The sequence below is a fragment of the Chrysemys picta genome, chromosome 9, assembly GCF_011386835.1.
Source record: "Chrysemys picta bellii isolate R12L10 chromosome 9, ASM1138683v2, whole genome shotgun sequence".
Lineage (NCBI taxonomy): Eukaryota > Metazoa > Chordata > Testudines > Emydidae > Chrysemys > Chrysemys picta.
Window position 1 is genome coordinate 55,046,094 of NC_088799.1, and position 13,833 is coordinate 55,059,926.

The following is a 13,833-nucleotide window of genomic DNA, read 5'->3' on the forward strand; positions in this document are numbered from 1 at the left end:
ATCCATGAACTTTCTGAGGGTGCAATCCATCCCATCACCAGATCATTAATGAAGATGTTGAACAAAACTGGCCCCAGGAGCGACCCCTGGGGCACTCCACTTGATTCTGGCTGCCAACTAGACATCGAGCCATTGGTCACTACCCGTTGAGCCCGATGATCTAAACAGCTTTCTATCCACCTTATGGTCCATTCATCCAATCCATACTTCTTTAACTTGCTGGCAAGAATACTGTGGGAGACCGTATCAAAAGTTTGCTAAAGTCAAAGTACATCTCGTCCACTGCTTTCCCCATATTCACAGAGCCAGTTATCTCATCACAGAAGGCAATCAGGTTGGTCAAGCATGACTTGCCCTTGGTGAATCCATGTTGACTGTTCCTGATCACCTTCCTCTCCTCCAAGTGCTTCAAAATAGATTCTTTGAGGACCTGCTTCATGATTTTTCCAGGGACTGACGAGAGACTGACCGGTCTGTAGTTCCCCGGGTTCTGCTTCTCCCATTTTTTAAAGATGGGCACTATATTTGCCTTTTTCCAATCATCAGGGACCTCCCCCAATTGCCACGAGTTTTCAAAGATAATGGCCAATGGCTCTGCAATTGCATCTGCCAACTCTCTCAGCACCCTCGGATGCATTGCATCCAGCCCCATGGACTTGTGTATGTCCAGCTTTTCTAAATAGTCCTTAACCTGTTCTTTCACCACTGAGGGCTGCTCACCTCCTCCCCATACTGTGCTGCCTAGTGCAGCAGTCTGGGAGCTGACCTGGTCTATGAAGACCGAGGCAAAGAAATCATTGAATGCTTCAGCTTTTTCCACATCATCTGTCCCTAGGTTGCCTCCCCCATTCGATAAGGATCCCACACTTACCCTGACCTTCTTCTTATTGCTAACAAACCTGTAGAAACCCTTCTTCTTACCCTTCACATCCCTTGCTAGCTGCAACTCCAATTGTGCTTTGGCCTTCCTGATTACACCCGAACAATATTTTTATACTCGTCCCTAGTCATCTGTCCAAGTTTTCACTTCTTGTAAGCTTCCTTTTTGTGTTTAAGCTCACCAAAGATTTCTCTGTTAAGCCAAGCTGGTCGCCTGCCATATTCACTTTCTTTCTGCACATCAGGATGGTTTGTTCCTGCGCCCTGCCTCAATAAGTCTTCTTTGAAATACAGCCAGCTCTCCTGGACTCCTTTCCCCCTTATATTAGTTTCCCAGGGGATCCTGCCCATCAGTTCCCTGAGGGATTCGAAGTCTGCTTTTCTGAAGTCCAGGGTCCGTATTTTGCTGCTCTCCTTTCTTCCTTTTGTCAGGATCCTGAACTCGACCATCTCATGGTCACTGCTGCCCAGGTTGCCACCCACTTCTACTTCTCCTACCAATTCTTTCCTGTTTGAGCAGCAGGTCAAGAGGAGCATGGCCCCTCATTGGTTCCTCCAGCACTTGCACCAGGAAGTTATCCCCAACACTCTCCAAAAACTTCCTGGATTGTCTGCACTGCTATATTGCTCTCCCAGCAGATGTCAGGGAGCTTGAAGTCCCCCATGAGAACCAGGGCCTGTGATCTGGAAAATTCTGTTAGCGAGAACCAGAGAAGCAGCCCAGGGAGCAGGTCAGTGCTGGGAGCAGAGCCACAGAAGAAGCCCAGGGAACAGATCTGTGCTGGGAGGAGAGCTGCAGCAACCAGAGCCAGAGGGGCCAGAGAAGCAGCCCAGGGAGCCACGCTGGAGGCAGAGCAGCAGTGCTGAGGCAGAGTGGAGCTGGAGCAGTCCGGAGCCGGGTGCGGTGAGCAGCTGGGGAAAGTGAGGGGGGACCCTGGGCAGCAGGCCCAGTGCAGGGAGACATCCCCAGCCAAGAGGCCTTACAGGCCAGACTTGGGCGGGGAATCGTAATCCCAATAGGAAGAAGGGTCCCGCCACCTACAGCCTGAAGGCACGTGGCCACTGCAAGTGATCGACCCACAGGATCCCTGCAGCACAGCCAGGGCCTGGGCAGGAGGCCTGGGACGTGTGAGGAACAGACTGTGAACTTCCCTTACATTCCAGCGATGACTGTTTGTGGTGTCCTCATGCCCACAGAGCAGGGTGACTGGTTTTCCTTTAAGCTTTCCCATTTTTTCCTTATTTTTAAAATTGATTGCTGTTTCATAAACTGTGTTTGCTTGAACTATATGCAATGATCAGTGGGTCAGGGAAGCAACCAGTGCAGAGAGAGCACCCTGCAGTGGGGACATTCTAGCCCCTGCCCTAAGTGACCATGACAAGGTTGGGGGTTGAGCCCTCCAGGAATCCTGAGCCCAGCCTTGTTGGGGTTACAAGGACTCTGCCACACAGGAGAGTGGAAGGAGAGCCCTCGAGGTCAGGTGAAAAGAAGTGGGAGCGAGGACTCAGGCCTGGTCTACATTACGAGTTTAGGTCGACTTTAGCAGCGTTAAATCGAATTAAGCCTGGACACGTCCACACAACGAAGCCCTTTTTTTCGACTTTAAGGGTCCTTTAAACCGGTTTCTTTACTCCACCTCCAACGAGGGGATTAGTGCTAAAATCGGCCTTTGCGGGTTGGATTTGGGGTAGTGTGGATGGAATTCGACATTATTGGCCTCCGGGAGCTATCCCACAGTGCTTCATTGTGACCACTCTGGACAGCACTCTCAACTCAGATGCACTGACCAGGTAGACAGGAAAAGCCCCGCGAACTTTTGAATTTCATTTCCTGTTTGCCCAGTGTGGAGAGCACAGGTGACCACGCAGAGCTCATCAGCACAGGTAACCATGATGGAGTCCCAGGATCACAAAAAAGCTCCATCATGGACCGAACGGGAGGTACGGGATCTGCTCGCCATATGGGGAGACGAATCAGTGCTAGCTGAACTCCGTAGCAGTAAACGAAATGGCAAAATATTAGAAAAGGTCTCAAAGGCCATGAAGGACAGAGGTCATAACAGGGACGCACAGCAGTGCCGCGTGAAAATTAAGGAGCTAAGGCAAGCCTACCACAAAGCCAGAGAGGCAAACGGAAGGTCCGGGGCAGAGCCGCAAACATGCCGCTTCTACGTGGAGCTGCATGCGATGCTAGGGGGTCCAGCCACCACTACCCCAACCGTGTGCTTTGATGAGTCAATGGAGAAACACGCAACAGGGAAGCGGGTTCGGGGTACGAGGAAGATGATGATGAAGACAATTAAGAGAGCTCACAGCAAGGAAGCGGAGAAACCGGTTTCCCCAACAGCCAGGATATGTTTATCACCCTGGACCTGGAACCAGTAACCCCCGAACTCACCCAAGGCGTGCTCCCAGACCCTGAGGGCACACAAGGGACCTCTGGTGAGTGTACCTTTGTAAATATTACACATGGTTTAAAAGCAAGCGTGTTTAATAATTAATGATTAATTTGCCCTGGCAATCGCGGCCAGTACAGATACTGGAAAAGTCTGTTAACGTGTATGGGGATGGAGCGGAAATCCTCCAGGGACATCTCCAGAAAGCTCTCCTGGATGTACTCCCAAAGCCTTTGCAAAAGGTTTCTGGGGAGGGCTGCCTTATCCCATCCGCCATGGTAGGACACTTTACCATGCCAGGCCAGTAGCACGTAGTCTGGAATCATTGCATAACAAAGCATGGCAGCGTATGGTCCCGGTGTTTGCTGGCATGCAGATAACATCCATTCCTTATCTCTCTTTGTTATCCTCAGAAGAGTGATATTATTCACGGTCACCTGGTTGAAATGGGGTGATTTTATTAAGGGGACATTCAGAGGTGCCCGTTCCTGCTCGGCTGAACATAAATGTTCCCTGCTGTCAGCCACGTGGTGCGGGGGAGGGGTGAAGTGATCATCCCAGAGAATTGTGTGTGTGTGTGGGCGGGGGTAGTTGGGTTTGTGCTGCATGTTAACCCGGAAACCCCAGCCACACTTTTTACATTGCAAACCCATTTTAAATGGCCAACCCAATGGGTCCTTGGTATGGGAAATGAGGGCGCTGCTGTTTGAAACCATTCCCACACGTTATGAAGGTTAAAAAAGCCAAAAGACTGTGGCTTACCATGGCTGCCTGCAAGCCGAATTCTGTTGCCTGGCACTGCGTGAGTGATCTCTCACACCAAACCGGCAGGCCCTCAATATAAGAGAAAAAATGCGACCTTGTAACGAAAGCACATGTGCTGTGTAATGTGAACAGCAAAATTTAACATGAAAGAGTGTACCCATTGTTCTCTAAAATGTGTCTTTTTTAACCACCTCTCCCTTCTCCTCCACCAGCTGCAAATGTTTCTCCTTTGCAGAGGCTAGCGAAAATTAGAAGGAGAAAACGGCGGACTCAGGATGATATGTTCACGGAGCTCCAGATGTCCTCCCACACTGAAAGAGCACAGCAGAATCCATGCAGGCAGTCAATGTCAGAGTGCAAAAAAGCACAATATGAACGAGAGGAGAGGTGGGTGGGCTGAATCGCGGGCTGAACAGAGCAAGTGGCGGGCTGAAGATGATGGGTGGTGTCAGCTTGCAGACAGAAGGCAAGAGTCGATGCTCTGGCTGCTGCAGCATCAAACTGATATGCTCCAGCGTATGGCTGAGCTGCAGGAAAGGCAGCAGCAGCAGAGACTGCCGCTACAGCCCCTGTGTAACCAACAGCCCTTCTCCCCAATTCCCATTGCCTCCTCACCCAGACGCCCAAGAACACGGTGGGGGCGCCTCCGGCCACCCAGTCACTCCACTCCAGATGATTGCCCGAGCATCGGAAGGCTGGCCTTCAATAAGTGTTAAAGTTTTAAAGTGCAGTGTGTCCTTTTCCTTCCCTCCTCCCCCACCCATCCCGGGCTACCTTGGCAATTATCCCCCTACTTGTGTGATGAATTAATAAAGAATGCATGAATGAGAAGTAACAATGACTTTATTGCCTCTGCAAGCGGTGCTCTAAGGGGGGAGGGGAGGGTGGGGTGGTTCGTTTACAGGGAAGTAGAGTGAACAGGGGGGAGCGGAGGGTTCATCAAGGAGAAACAAACAGAAGTTTCACACCGTAGCCTGGCCAGTCACAAAACTTGTTTTCAAAGCTTCTCTGATGAGCACTGCGCCCTTCTGTACTCTTCTAACCGCCCAGGTGTCTGGCTGCGCGAAATCAGCAGCCAGGCAATTTGCCTCAACCTCCCACCCCGCCATAAATGTCTCCCCCTTACTCTCACAGATATTGTGGAGCGCACAGCAAGCAGCAATAACAATGGGGATATTGGTTTCGCTGAGGTCTATCCGAGTCAGTAAGCCGCGCCAGCGCGCTTTTAAACGTCCAAATGCACATTCCACCACCATTGGGCACTTGCTTAGCCTATAGTTGAACAGCTCCTGACTACTGTCCAGGCTGCCTGTGTACAGCTTTATGAGCCATAGCATTAAGGGGTAGGCTGGGTCCCCAAGGATAACAATAGGCATTTCAACATCCCCAATGGTTATTTCTGGTCCGGGAAGAAAGTCCCTTCCTCCAGCTTTCGAAACAGACCTGAGTGCCTGAAGACGCGAGCATCATGTACCTTTCCCGGCCATCCCACGTTGATGTTGGTGAAACGTCCCTTGTGATCCACCAGGGCTTGCAGCAGCATTGAAAAGTACCCCTTGCGGTTTATGTACTCGGTGGCTTGGTGCTCCGGTGCCAAGATAGGGATATGGGTTCTGTCTATCGCCCCACCACAGTTTGGGAATCCCATTGCAGCAAAGCCATCCACTATGACCTGCATGTTTCCCAGAGTCACTACCCTTGATATCAGAAGGTCTTTGATTGCCCTGGCAACTTGGATCACAGCAGCCCCCACAGTAGATTTGCCCACACCAAATTGATTCCCGAGTGACCGGTAGCTGTCTGGCATTGCAAGCTTCCACAGGGCTATCGCCACTCACTTCTCAACTGTGAGGGCTGCTCTCATCCTGGTATCCTGGCACTTCAGGGCAGGGGAAAACAAGTCACAAAGTTCCATGAAAGTGCCCTTATGCATGCGAAAGTTTCGCAGCCACTGTGAATCGTCCCACACCTGCAATACGATGTGGTCCCACCAGTCTGTGCTTGTTTCCCAGGCCCAGAATCGGTGTTCTACGCCATGAACCTGCCCCAGTAACACCATGATTTGCACATTGCTGGGGCCTGTACTTTGTGAGAGGTCTATGTCCATGTCAATTTCCTCATCACTCTCATCTCCGCGCTGCAATCGCCTCCTCGGCTGGTCCTGATTTTGCTTTGGCATGTCCTGGCTCTGCATATACTCCAGGACAATGCGTGTGGTGTTCATAGTGCTCATAATTGCTGCGGTGATCTGTGCGGGCTCCATGATCCCAGTGCTATGGCGTCTGGGCTGAAAAAGGCGCGAAACTAGTGTCTGATGGAGGGAGGGGCAAGTGATGACATGGCTTACAGGTACAGGGAATTAAAATCAACAAAGGTGGCTGTGCATCAGGGAGAAACACAAACAACTGTCACACAGAATGGCCCTCCCAAAGATTGACCTCCAAGCCCTGGGTTTAGCAGGCGTTGATTTCATGGAGGGAGGGGGAAGCAAATGAATACAGAACAAATCTGGTCCATCTGTTTTTTACATCTTAAGCTGGCAGCAGACAGTGCAGCATGACTGATAGCCATCGGCATCTTCTGGGTGCTTGGCAGAAGATACTGTACTATGACTGCTAGCCATCATCGTCAAGACGGTTCAATAGGACTGCCGGCAGGACTGAGTCCCCAGGAGACAAAACATGTCTGCCCAGGTGCCTCTGATTGAACTCACTGAGGAATACGACGATGACGGATACCAGTCGTAATACACCATCCACTGCCAAAAGGTAAGTAGCTGCTGCTGTGTAGCAATACAGTACCACGTCTGCCGGCACCCAGATGACATATGGTGACGGTGAGCTGAGCTGAGCGGGCTCCATGCTTGCCGTGGTATGTTGTCTGCACAGGTAACCCAGGTAAAAAGGCACGAATCGATTGTCTGCCGTTGCTGTGACGGAGGGGGAGGGGCCTGACGACATGTACCCAGAACCCCCCGCGACATTGTTTTTGCATCATCAGGCATTGGGATCTCAACCCAGAATTCCAATGGACGGAGGAGACTGCGGGAACTGTGGGATAGCTACCCACAATGCAACGCTCCAGAAGTCGACGCTAGCCTTGGTACTGTGGACGTGGTCCGCCGACTTAATGCACGTAGAGCATTTTATGTGGGGACACACTCAATCGACTGTATAAAACCCACTTCTATAAATTCGACCTAATTTCGTAGTGTAGACATACCCTCAGATCCTTCCGCTAGCCCATTTCACCGGGGTAATTTTTAAGCCAGAAAAGTTCCCCACAATAGAATATCAGGGTTGGAAGGGACCTCAGGAGGTCATCTAGTCCAACCCCCTGCTCAAAGCAGGACCAATCCCCAGACAGATTTTTACCCCAGTTCCCTAAGTGGCCCGCTCAAGGATTGAACTCACAACCCTGGGTTTAGCAATAGCGGGACCATTCCCCCGCTTACATATGTAAATACAATAAAATGGGTGCCTCTGATTTATTTTGCAAACAGCAAGTAAAAAAATCTTAAAATGGAAGCAAGAAAATAGATCAGGCAATAATCATATGGCAACAGACTGCTTAGCTTGGGCAATACGGAGGTGGGGCACACACACTTTATACTACCCTCCAATTTCAATGAAGTTACTTTGGTGTAAATTGAGTAAGACAGTGGCAATCAGGCTCATGGTCTTCAATTAGTTTTCTTGCAGCTGGTCAGTATTTTATGGCACTGCAACCAGACTAGATTGCAACCTGGTAAGAGTTCCTCCTCCTTGTCCAGTCTCAGCTATGTCTCTTTTTCACAAGACAGTGCGTTAAATCACTGCCATAGTGTCAAGGGAAGATCATAAGAAATCTATAGCAGTGACATCTCTAAAGAGTGTGAGACCAATCAGGTTATGAGCTGGAGGTCCCCACCAGTTGGAAGCACCCCTATTTCTTCCTCCACCTGCTCACTCGTAGGTTCTGCCTCTCTTTCTGTTCCTTTCAGTGTCTCCATGCTGCACTTTGGTGTGGTGGCTGCATCTCACTAGGGCTTTTTTGGCTCTACTCTCACTCCTTCTCCTCTTCATCTAGATTACAAATAATTAACTATGCATTAGAAAAAAAGGGGATGGGAACCTAAGGCCTGGTCTACACTACGAGGTTAGGTTGAATTTAGCCGCGTTAGGTTGATTTTATAATGACTGCGTCTACACAACCAATCCCGTTCTGCCAACCTAAAGGGCTCTTAAAATTGACTGCTGTACTCCTCCCCGACAAGGGGAGTAGCGCTAAAATCGACCTCCCTGGGTCAAATTTGGGGTACTGTAGATGCAGCGCTGTGCAATCTGATGGTATTGGCCTCTGGGAGCTAACCCAGGAGTGCTCCAATGTGACCACTCTGGACAGCACTTTCAACTCCGATGCACTAGCCAGGTACACAGGAAAAGCATCAGGAACTTTTGAATTTCATTTCCTGTTTGGTCAGTGTGGTGATCTCAGCAGAACAGGTGACCATGCAGTCCCAGAATCGCAAACGAGCTCCCGCATGGAGCGAACGGGAGACACTGGATCAGATTGCTGTATGGGGAGAAGAATCTGTCCAGGCAGAACTCTGATCCAGCAGAAGAAATGCTGATATATATGCCAAAATCACACAGGGCATGGTGGACAGAGGCTACACCAGGGACACACAGCAGTGCCGCATGAAAATTAAGGAGCTCAGGCAAGCCTACCAAAAGACAAAGGAGGCAAACTATTGCTCTGGGTCAGTGCCCCAGACGTGCCGCTTCTATGATCAGCTGCATGCGATTCGAGGGGAGGACCCTACCAGCACCCCAACACTCTCTGTGGACACCTGCAAGGTGGCAGCCTCACGCAACATGGATGAGGAAGAGGAGGAGGAGGAGGAGGAGAATGCGCAGCAGGCAAGTGGAGAATCCACTCTCCCCGGCAGCCAGGACCTTTTCCTCACCCTGGAGCCAATACCCTCACAGGGCATATTGTTCCCGGAACCTGAAGGTGGAGAAGGCACCTCTGGTGAGTGCATATTTGTAACAACACTACAGGGGTTAAAAGCAATTGTGTTTAATGTTTGATTTGCCCAAACAATTGGGATGTCTTCGCGGCAAGTAAAGCTACTGGAAAAGTCTGTTAACATGTCTGGGGATGGAGCAGGAATCCTCCAGGGACATCTCCATGAAGCTCTCCTGGAGGTACTCTGAAAGCCTTTACAGAAGGTTTCTGGGGAGGGCTGCCTTATTTCGTCCTCCACGGTAGGACACTTTACCACGCCAATCCAGTAGCAAGTGGTCTGGAATCATTGCAGCACAAAGCATGGCAGTGAATGGTCCTGGGTTTTGGTTGCATTCATGCAACATTTTGGTCTTTATCTTTCTGTGTCAGCTCGGGAGAGTGATATCATTCATGGTCACCTGGTTGAAATAGGGGAATTTTTGTAAGGGAACAGTAATCCCCTCTGTTTGGTGATCCCAATACATTAGACCCCAGTCATGCTGGGCTGTTTACGCTTGGCTAAAAGGGATCATCCTAGAGAATAGCCATGCGGGGGGGAGGCGGGGGAATGGGTGTGCTGCACATCTACCCCAAAACCGCACCCCTCCTTTTAAACGGCAACCGCAGCCCCTCCTCTTAAACGGCAAACCCAACCAGCATTTGTTGCTATGGGAAAGGAGGGTGTTGCAGTTTGAAACCATTCCCACATGTTATGAGTACGGAAGAAGCCAACCCCACATACCCTTTAGCTTACCATGGCTGCCTGAAAACCGAATTCTGTTGCCCAGCCATGTGTGATGTGTCACCATATCGGCAGGCGCTCAATATAAAAGGCAATATAAAATGCGACATTATATCTAAAACACATGTGCTGTCTGCTGTGAATTGCTTGATTCACTGTGAAAGAGTCTCTCTTTTGTTTTCAGAAATGTATCTTAAAATCTACTTTCCCTTTCTCCCTCCTGCAGCTGCAAATGCTTCTATGCTCTTCGCATCAATTCCATCCCTGAGATTATTGCAGATTAGAAGGTGGAAAAAAACGCACTCACAATGACATGTTTTCAGAGCTCATGCAGTCCTCCTGCACTGATAGGACACAGCTGAATGCATGGAGGCATTCGGTGGCAGAGGCCAGGAAAGCATACAGTGAGTATGATCGGAACACACAGGAGGACATGATGAGGCGTCTGGTGGAGCTGCAAGAAAGGCAACTAGAGTACAGACCCCACTGCATCCAGTGTGTAACCGCCTGCCCTCCTCGCCAAGTTCCATATCCTCCTCACCCAGATGCCCAAGAACGCGGGAGGAGGGCCCCTCTGGGCACTCTGTCACTCAACTCCAGGGGATGGCCAAGCAACAGAAGGCTGTCATTCAAACAGCTTTGATTTGTAGTGTGGCTACAATAAGCAATGTGATAGGTGCCTGAATGCATGAGATAGGTACCTGAATGTGTTAATAGCTGTGCACATGCTCCCTGGAAGATTTTTAGGCAGCTGGGGACTTTACAAGCAGAAATGTAGGGACTTTAGGAGCCCACAGAGTGAGGAAGCAGCTGAGCAGGAGTTTTGAGGAGAGCAATAGGGCCTGAACATTGGACTTCGGCATCTAAAGCGGCAGTTAGGTGGATCTAGCTCTCCATGTCTATAGGCCTCAACTCCCCAACTGTACAATGGGGATAACAGTATCCCACAGGGGTATTGTGGTGACGAATACATCGAAACACTGACGTGCTCTAACCGTATGATAATGGGGGTCCTAGACAGTAATACCCACATCTTCATTTGGTAGGGATCCATTCTTAAAGGGACTCCCAGCTGAAAAGCTAGTTAGTTTCACAAAAGGATTTAAAAGCAGTTTCAGCGCTAACCTTACCCCAGAAGCCCTGTGCCAACGTGTGTGGTTTTACAATCCCCTTACATAGCCCCTCTGCAACTCAACTAGGGGAAGCAGTGAAACAGTCTACACACAACGTGCTACTGAATGCATAGCTCGCATTCCCTAGAATTATCTATTTCTTTGATTCCTCTTCTCCAGTGTAAAATATGAACCTTAATTAAATGGAAATGTAGCATTTTATACTTACCATGCGCTTACAATTGTTTAGTGCCAATCTCTTCCCATTCAATAAGAACAGAAATTGTTTTCAATTTTTAGATCTTTTTAGGATACATTGGTTATTATGGAGTAATAATAGTGACTTTATGGCAAAATCGGAAAGTATTTCCATTCTAAGCCTGAATTGAGACACACTAGCTATCCTGATAAAGTCTTTCCACCTGATGTCTCTCCTGCCCTGTCTGAAGCTCCTGTGGAATTCTATCTAAGTTGGAAGTTATCCAGCCAAGCCATTTCTGAGGTATGTGACTTGGAGTAACTGCTCATTTCCCAAGACTGGTCCAACCATTTCTCATTCACTTTTAAGTCAAAGACCTTGCTGTGCAAAATGGATCAACACCTTAGCCCTCATGAAGAACTCATGCACAGGATTTGTTTCACCAAGTTTGGTTTCCAAGCTATGGACAGCCTGACTGCTTCCCTGCCCTGACAGAATGGATAAGGGGACGGAATCTCACTGGCAGGTGTGGCTCGCTAATTCCACCCTGGTTACGAGGGAGGTGGAAGTTGCTCTTTTTAGAAGTGAGAACTGGGGTCTAGAACAGAGAAGTGTGTGCATGGAAACCCTAGGAACAGTCAAACTTGGGAAGAAAACGTAGATTCATGTTACTAATAAAGCCAATTCCCAGGAAGAGGTATATGTTTGGACTAAATACAGTTGCTCAGATTGTGGGAGTGGCCAAGTTGTGCTTGATGCAGGGCCCATACAAAGGGGGACAAAGGAGGCTGTATGCTACCTTTGTGCGTCCCAGCTCTTGCCTCCTCTAAACTGTACTCTTCTGCCCCCAAAGAGCCATTGAAGCAGTTGGAAATAGTCAGAACACAGCAGTACTCTGGCCATGCCCACTATATATCCCCTGGGGCAGGGAAACTCACTCAGCCAGAGGAATTCCTGCAGGACCAGATCTGTTTGAGTTACAGCCTCTGTGCCACTGAGCAGTGCAAAGGGGCTGCATCAGACCAGGTTGTATAGGTTTTGGTCAGAGCATAAGAGGAGCTCCTGCTTACACTAAGGATACACAAAATGAAACCTGACTGGTGCAATCATAATAAAAATAAAGACTGATTTGTTTTTAATAACTCTTATGTTTTATCAAGTTTCTTATACAGTCATAAAAAACCATATGTTCATTAGAAGATCACTGGAAATAACACCAAGGTTCTCCAGCTGTTTTCCTAAGAAAGATTGAGGTCTCCATTTAGACTAGGGTATAATACTGGCAAAACATTATACAAGATTTTGTGAATTAAAATAGTGCAATTTTTTTTTTAAATTCTGATCAAGTTTTAAGTAGTCAAACCCCAAGTCCCTGCCAGATAACATTTTCCATTGCATGTATGATTCTCATTAAATGTAAATTATCAGGGGGTAGCCGTGTTAGTCTGTATCTACAAAAACAACAAGGAGTCTGGTGGCACCTTAAAGACTAACAGATTTATTTGAGCATAAGCTTTCGTGAGTAAAAACCTCACTTCACTGATGCATCCGAAGAAGTGAGGTTTTTACTCACGAAAGCTTATGCCCAAATAAATCTGTTAGTCTTTAAGGTGCCACCAGACTCCTTGTTGTGATTAAATGTAAATGTTTGTCCTCAGCCAGAAAGGGTTCATCTCAGACTTGTTTTCAGTTAGAACAGTGAAATCCCACAAACCTGGCCTGGTATACACATGCCCTTCTGCACTTCTCTTAGGCCTCTGGCCAGCAAGACTACTTCCCACGTAACACTGCCATTGGTTGCGCTATTGGTGTATTGTGGCCAGAGGGGGAGGAGTTCATGGTTGTTACACTGGGATCCTATGGTCTTAGGCCATGCATACAATCTGTTCCCCAATTCCACCGCCCTTCAGCAGGCCAAGCCCCCCATTTCAAATGGGGTTTTACTTGCATATTTTTGGTGCTGAGGAGCTGCCAGTGACTAAGAGGTATGGAATCATGCTACCGATGTGTAGTCACCTTTCCTGCTGCCCAGCTTCTTAACTCCTATTTCTGTACAATCAATGCACCTACATTTCTCTCTCTGCTGTGCAACACAGGGGAAGGGAGCAGAGATGTCTGTCAAGCGGCTAATAGCCCCAATCCACAAAGAAAATTTTGAAAATTAATGTATGTACCCTAGTTAACATGTATATTTTCTCCTTTCTCTTCCTTGTGGATTACCAAAATGCAAGCATAACCAGATGCTGTCTTTATAAACTGACCTCTTCTAATCCGTGGTGCCACAATACAATCTTTCCCATCAAAACAGTCTAGTTTGATACATAATCACCAGTTTAGCCAAAATCTAATATAAGACTGCAATCTACTTCTATGACTTTACAAGATCTGTGCACAGGATGATTACATTGTCTTTTAAACCAAGCAAGGGCACTGCGAATGGAAGGGGCAAAATTCTGTCCTGGTAAAGGCAGTGCTTTCATGGCATCTCCAGGCCTTCCGCCTGGTTAACCCAAAGCTGTCTTTGGCTCAGGGTCTTGTTGATGGGATGCTGTTTATACCTCTGATCTCAGGTTTGTACTATCTGTGTGAAAGGAAAGATTACTGAAGGGTTGACATTACTGGAAACCCTACTCTGGGTACCAACTACAGTATTTCTAGCGTGCCTATAACTGTAGTATCCAAGTGTCAGCACAAATTATTAACTCTGGCTTGGTGCTAGTGAGGCAAATGCTATAAAGAAGCTCTAAACAT

General features: G+C 48.4%; 1 long non-coding RNA gene across 1 annotated transcript in view; it reads left to right on the forward strand.

Moving 5' to 3' along the window:
* The window catches only part of LOC135973519 (uncharacterized), a 33,751-nt gene extending 21,527 nt beyond the window's left edge, over positions 1–12,224 (forward strand). Inside the window, exon 2 of the long non-coding RNA XR_010590398.1 lies at positions 9,998–12,224. This is a non-coding gene — a long non-coding RNA (uncharacterized LOC135973519). The remainder of the gene's footprint in view (positions 1–9,997) is intronic.
* The last annotated feature ends 1,609 nt before the right edge of the window (positions 12,225–13,833 follow it).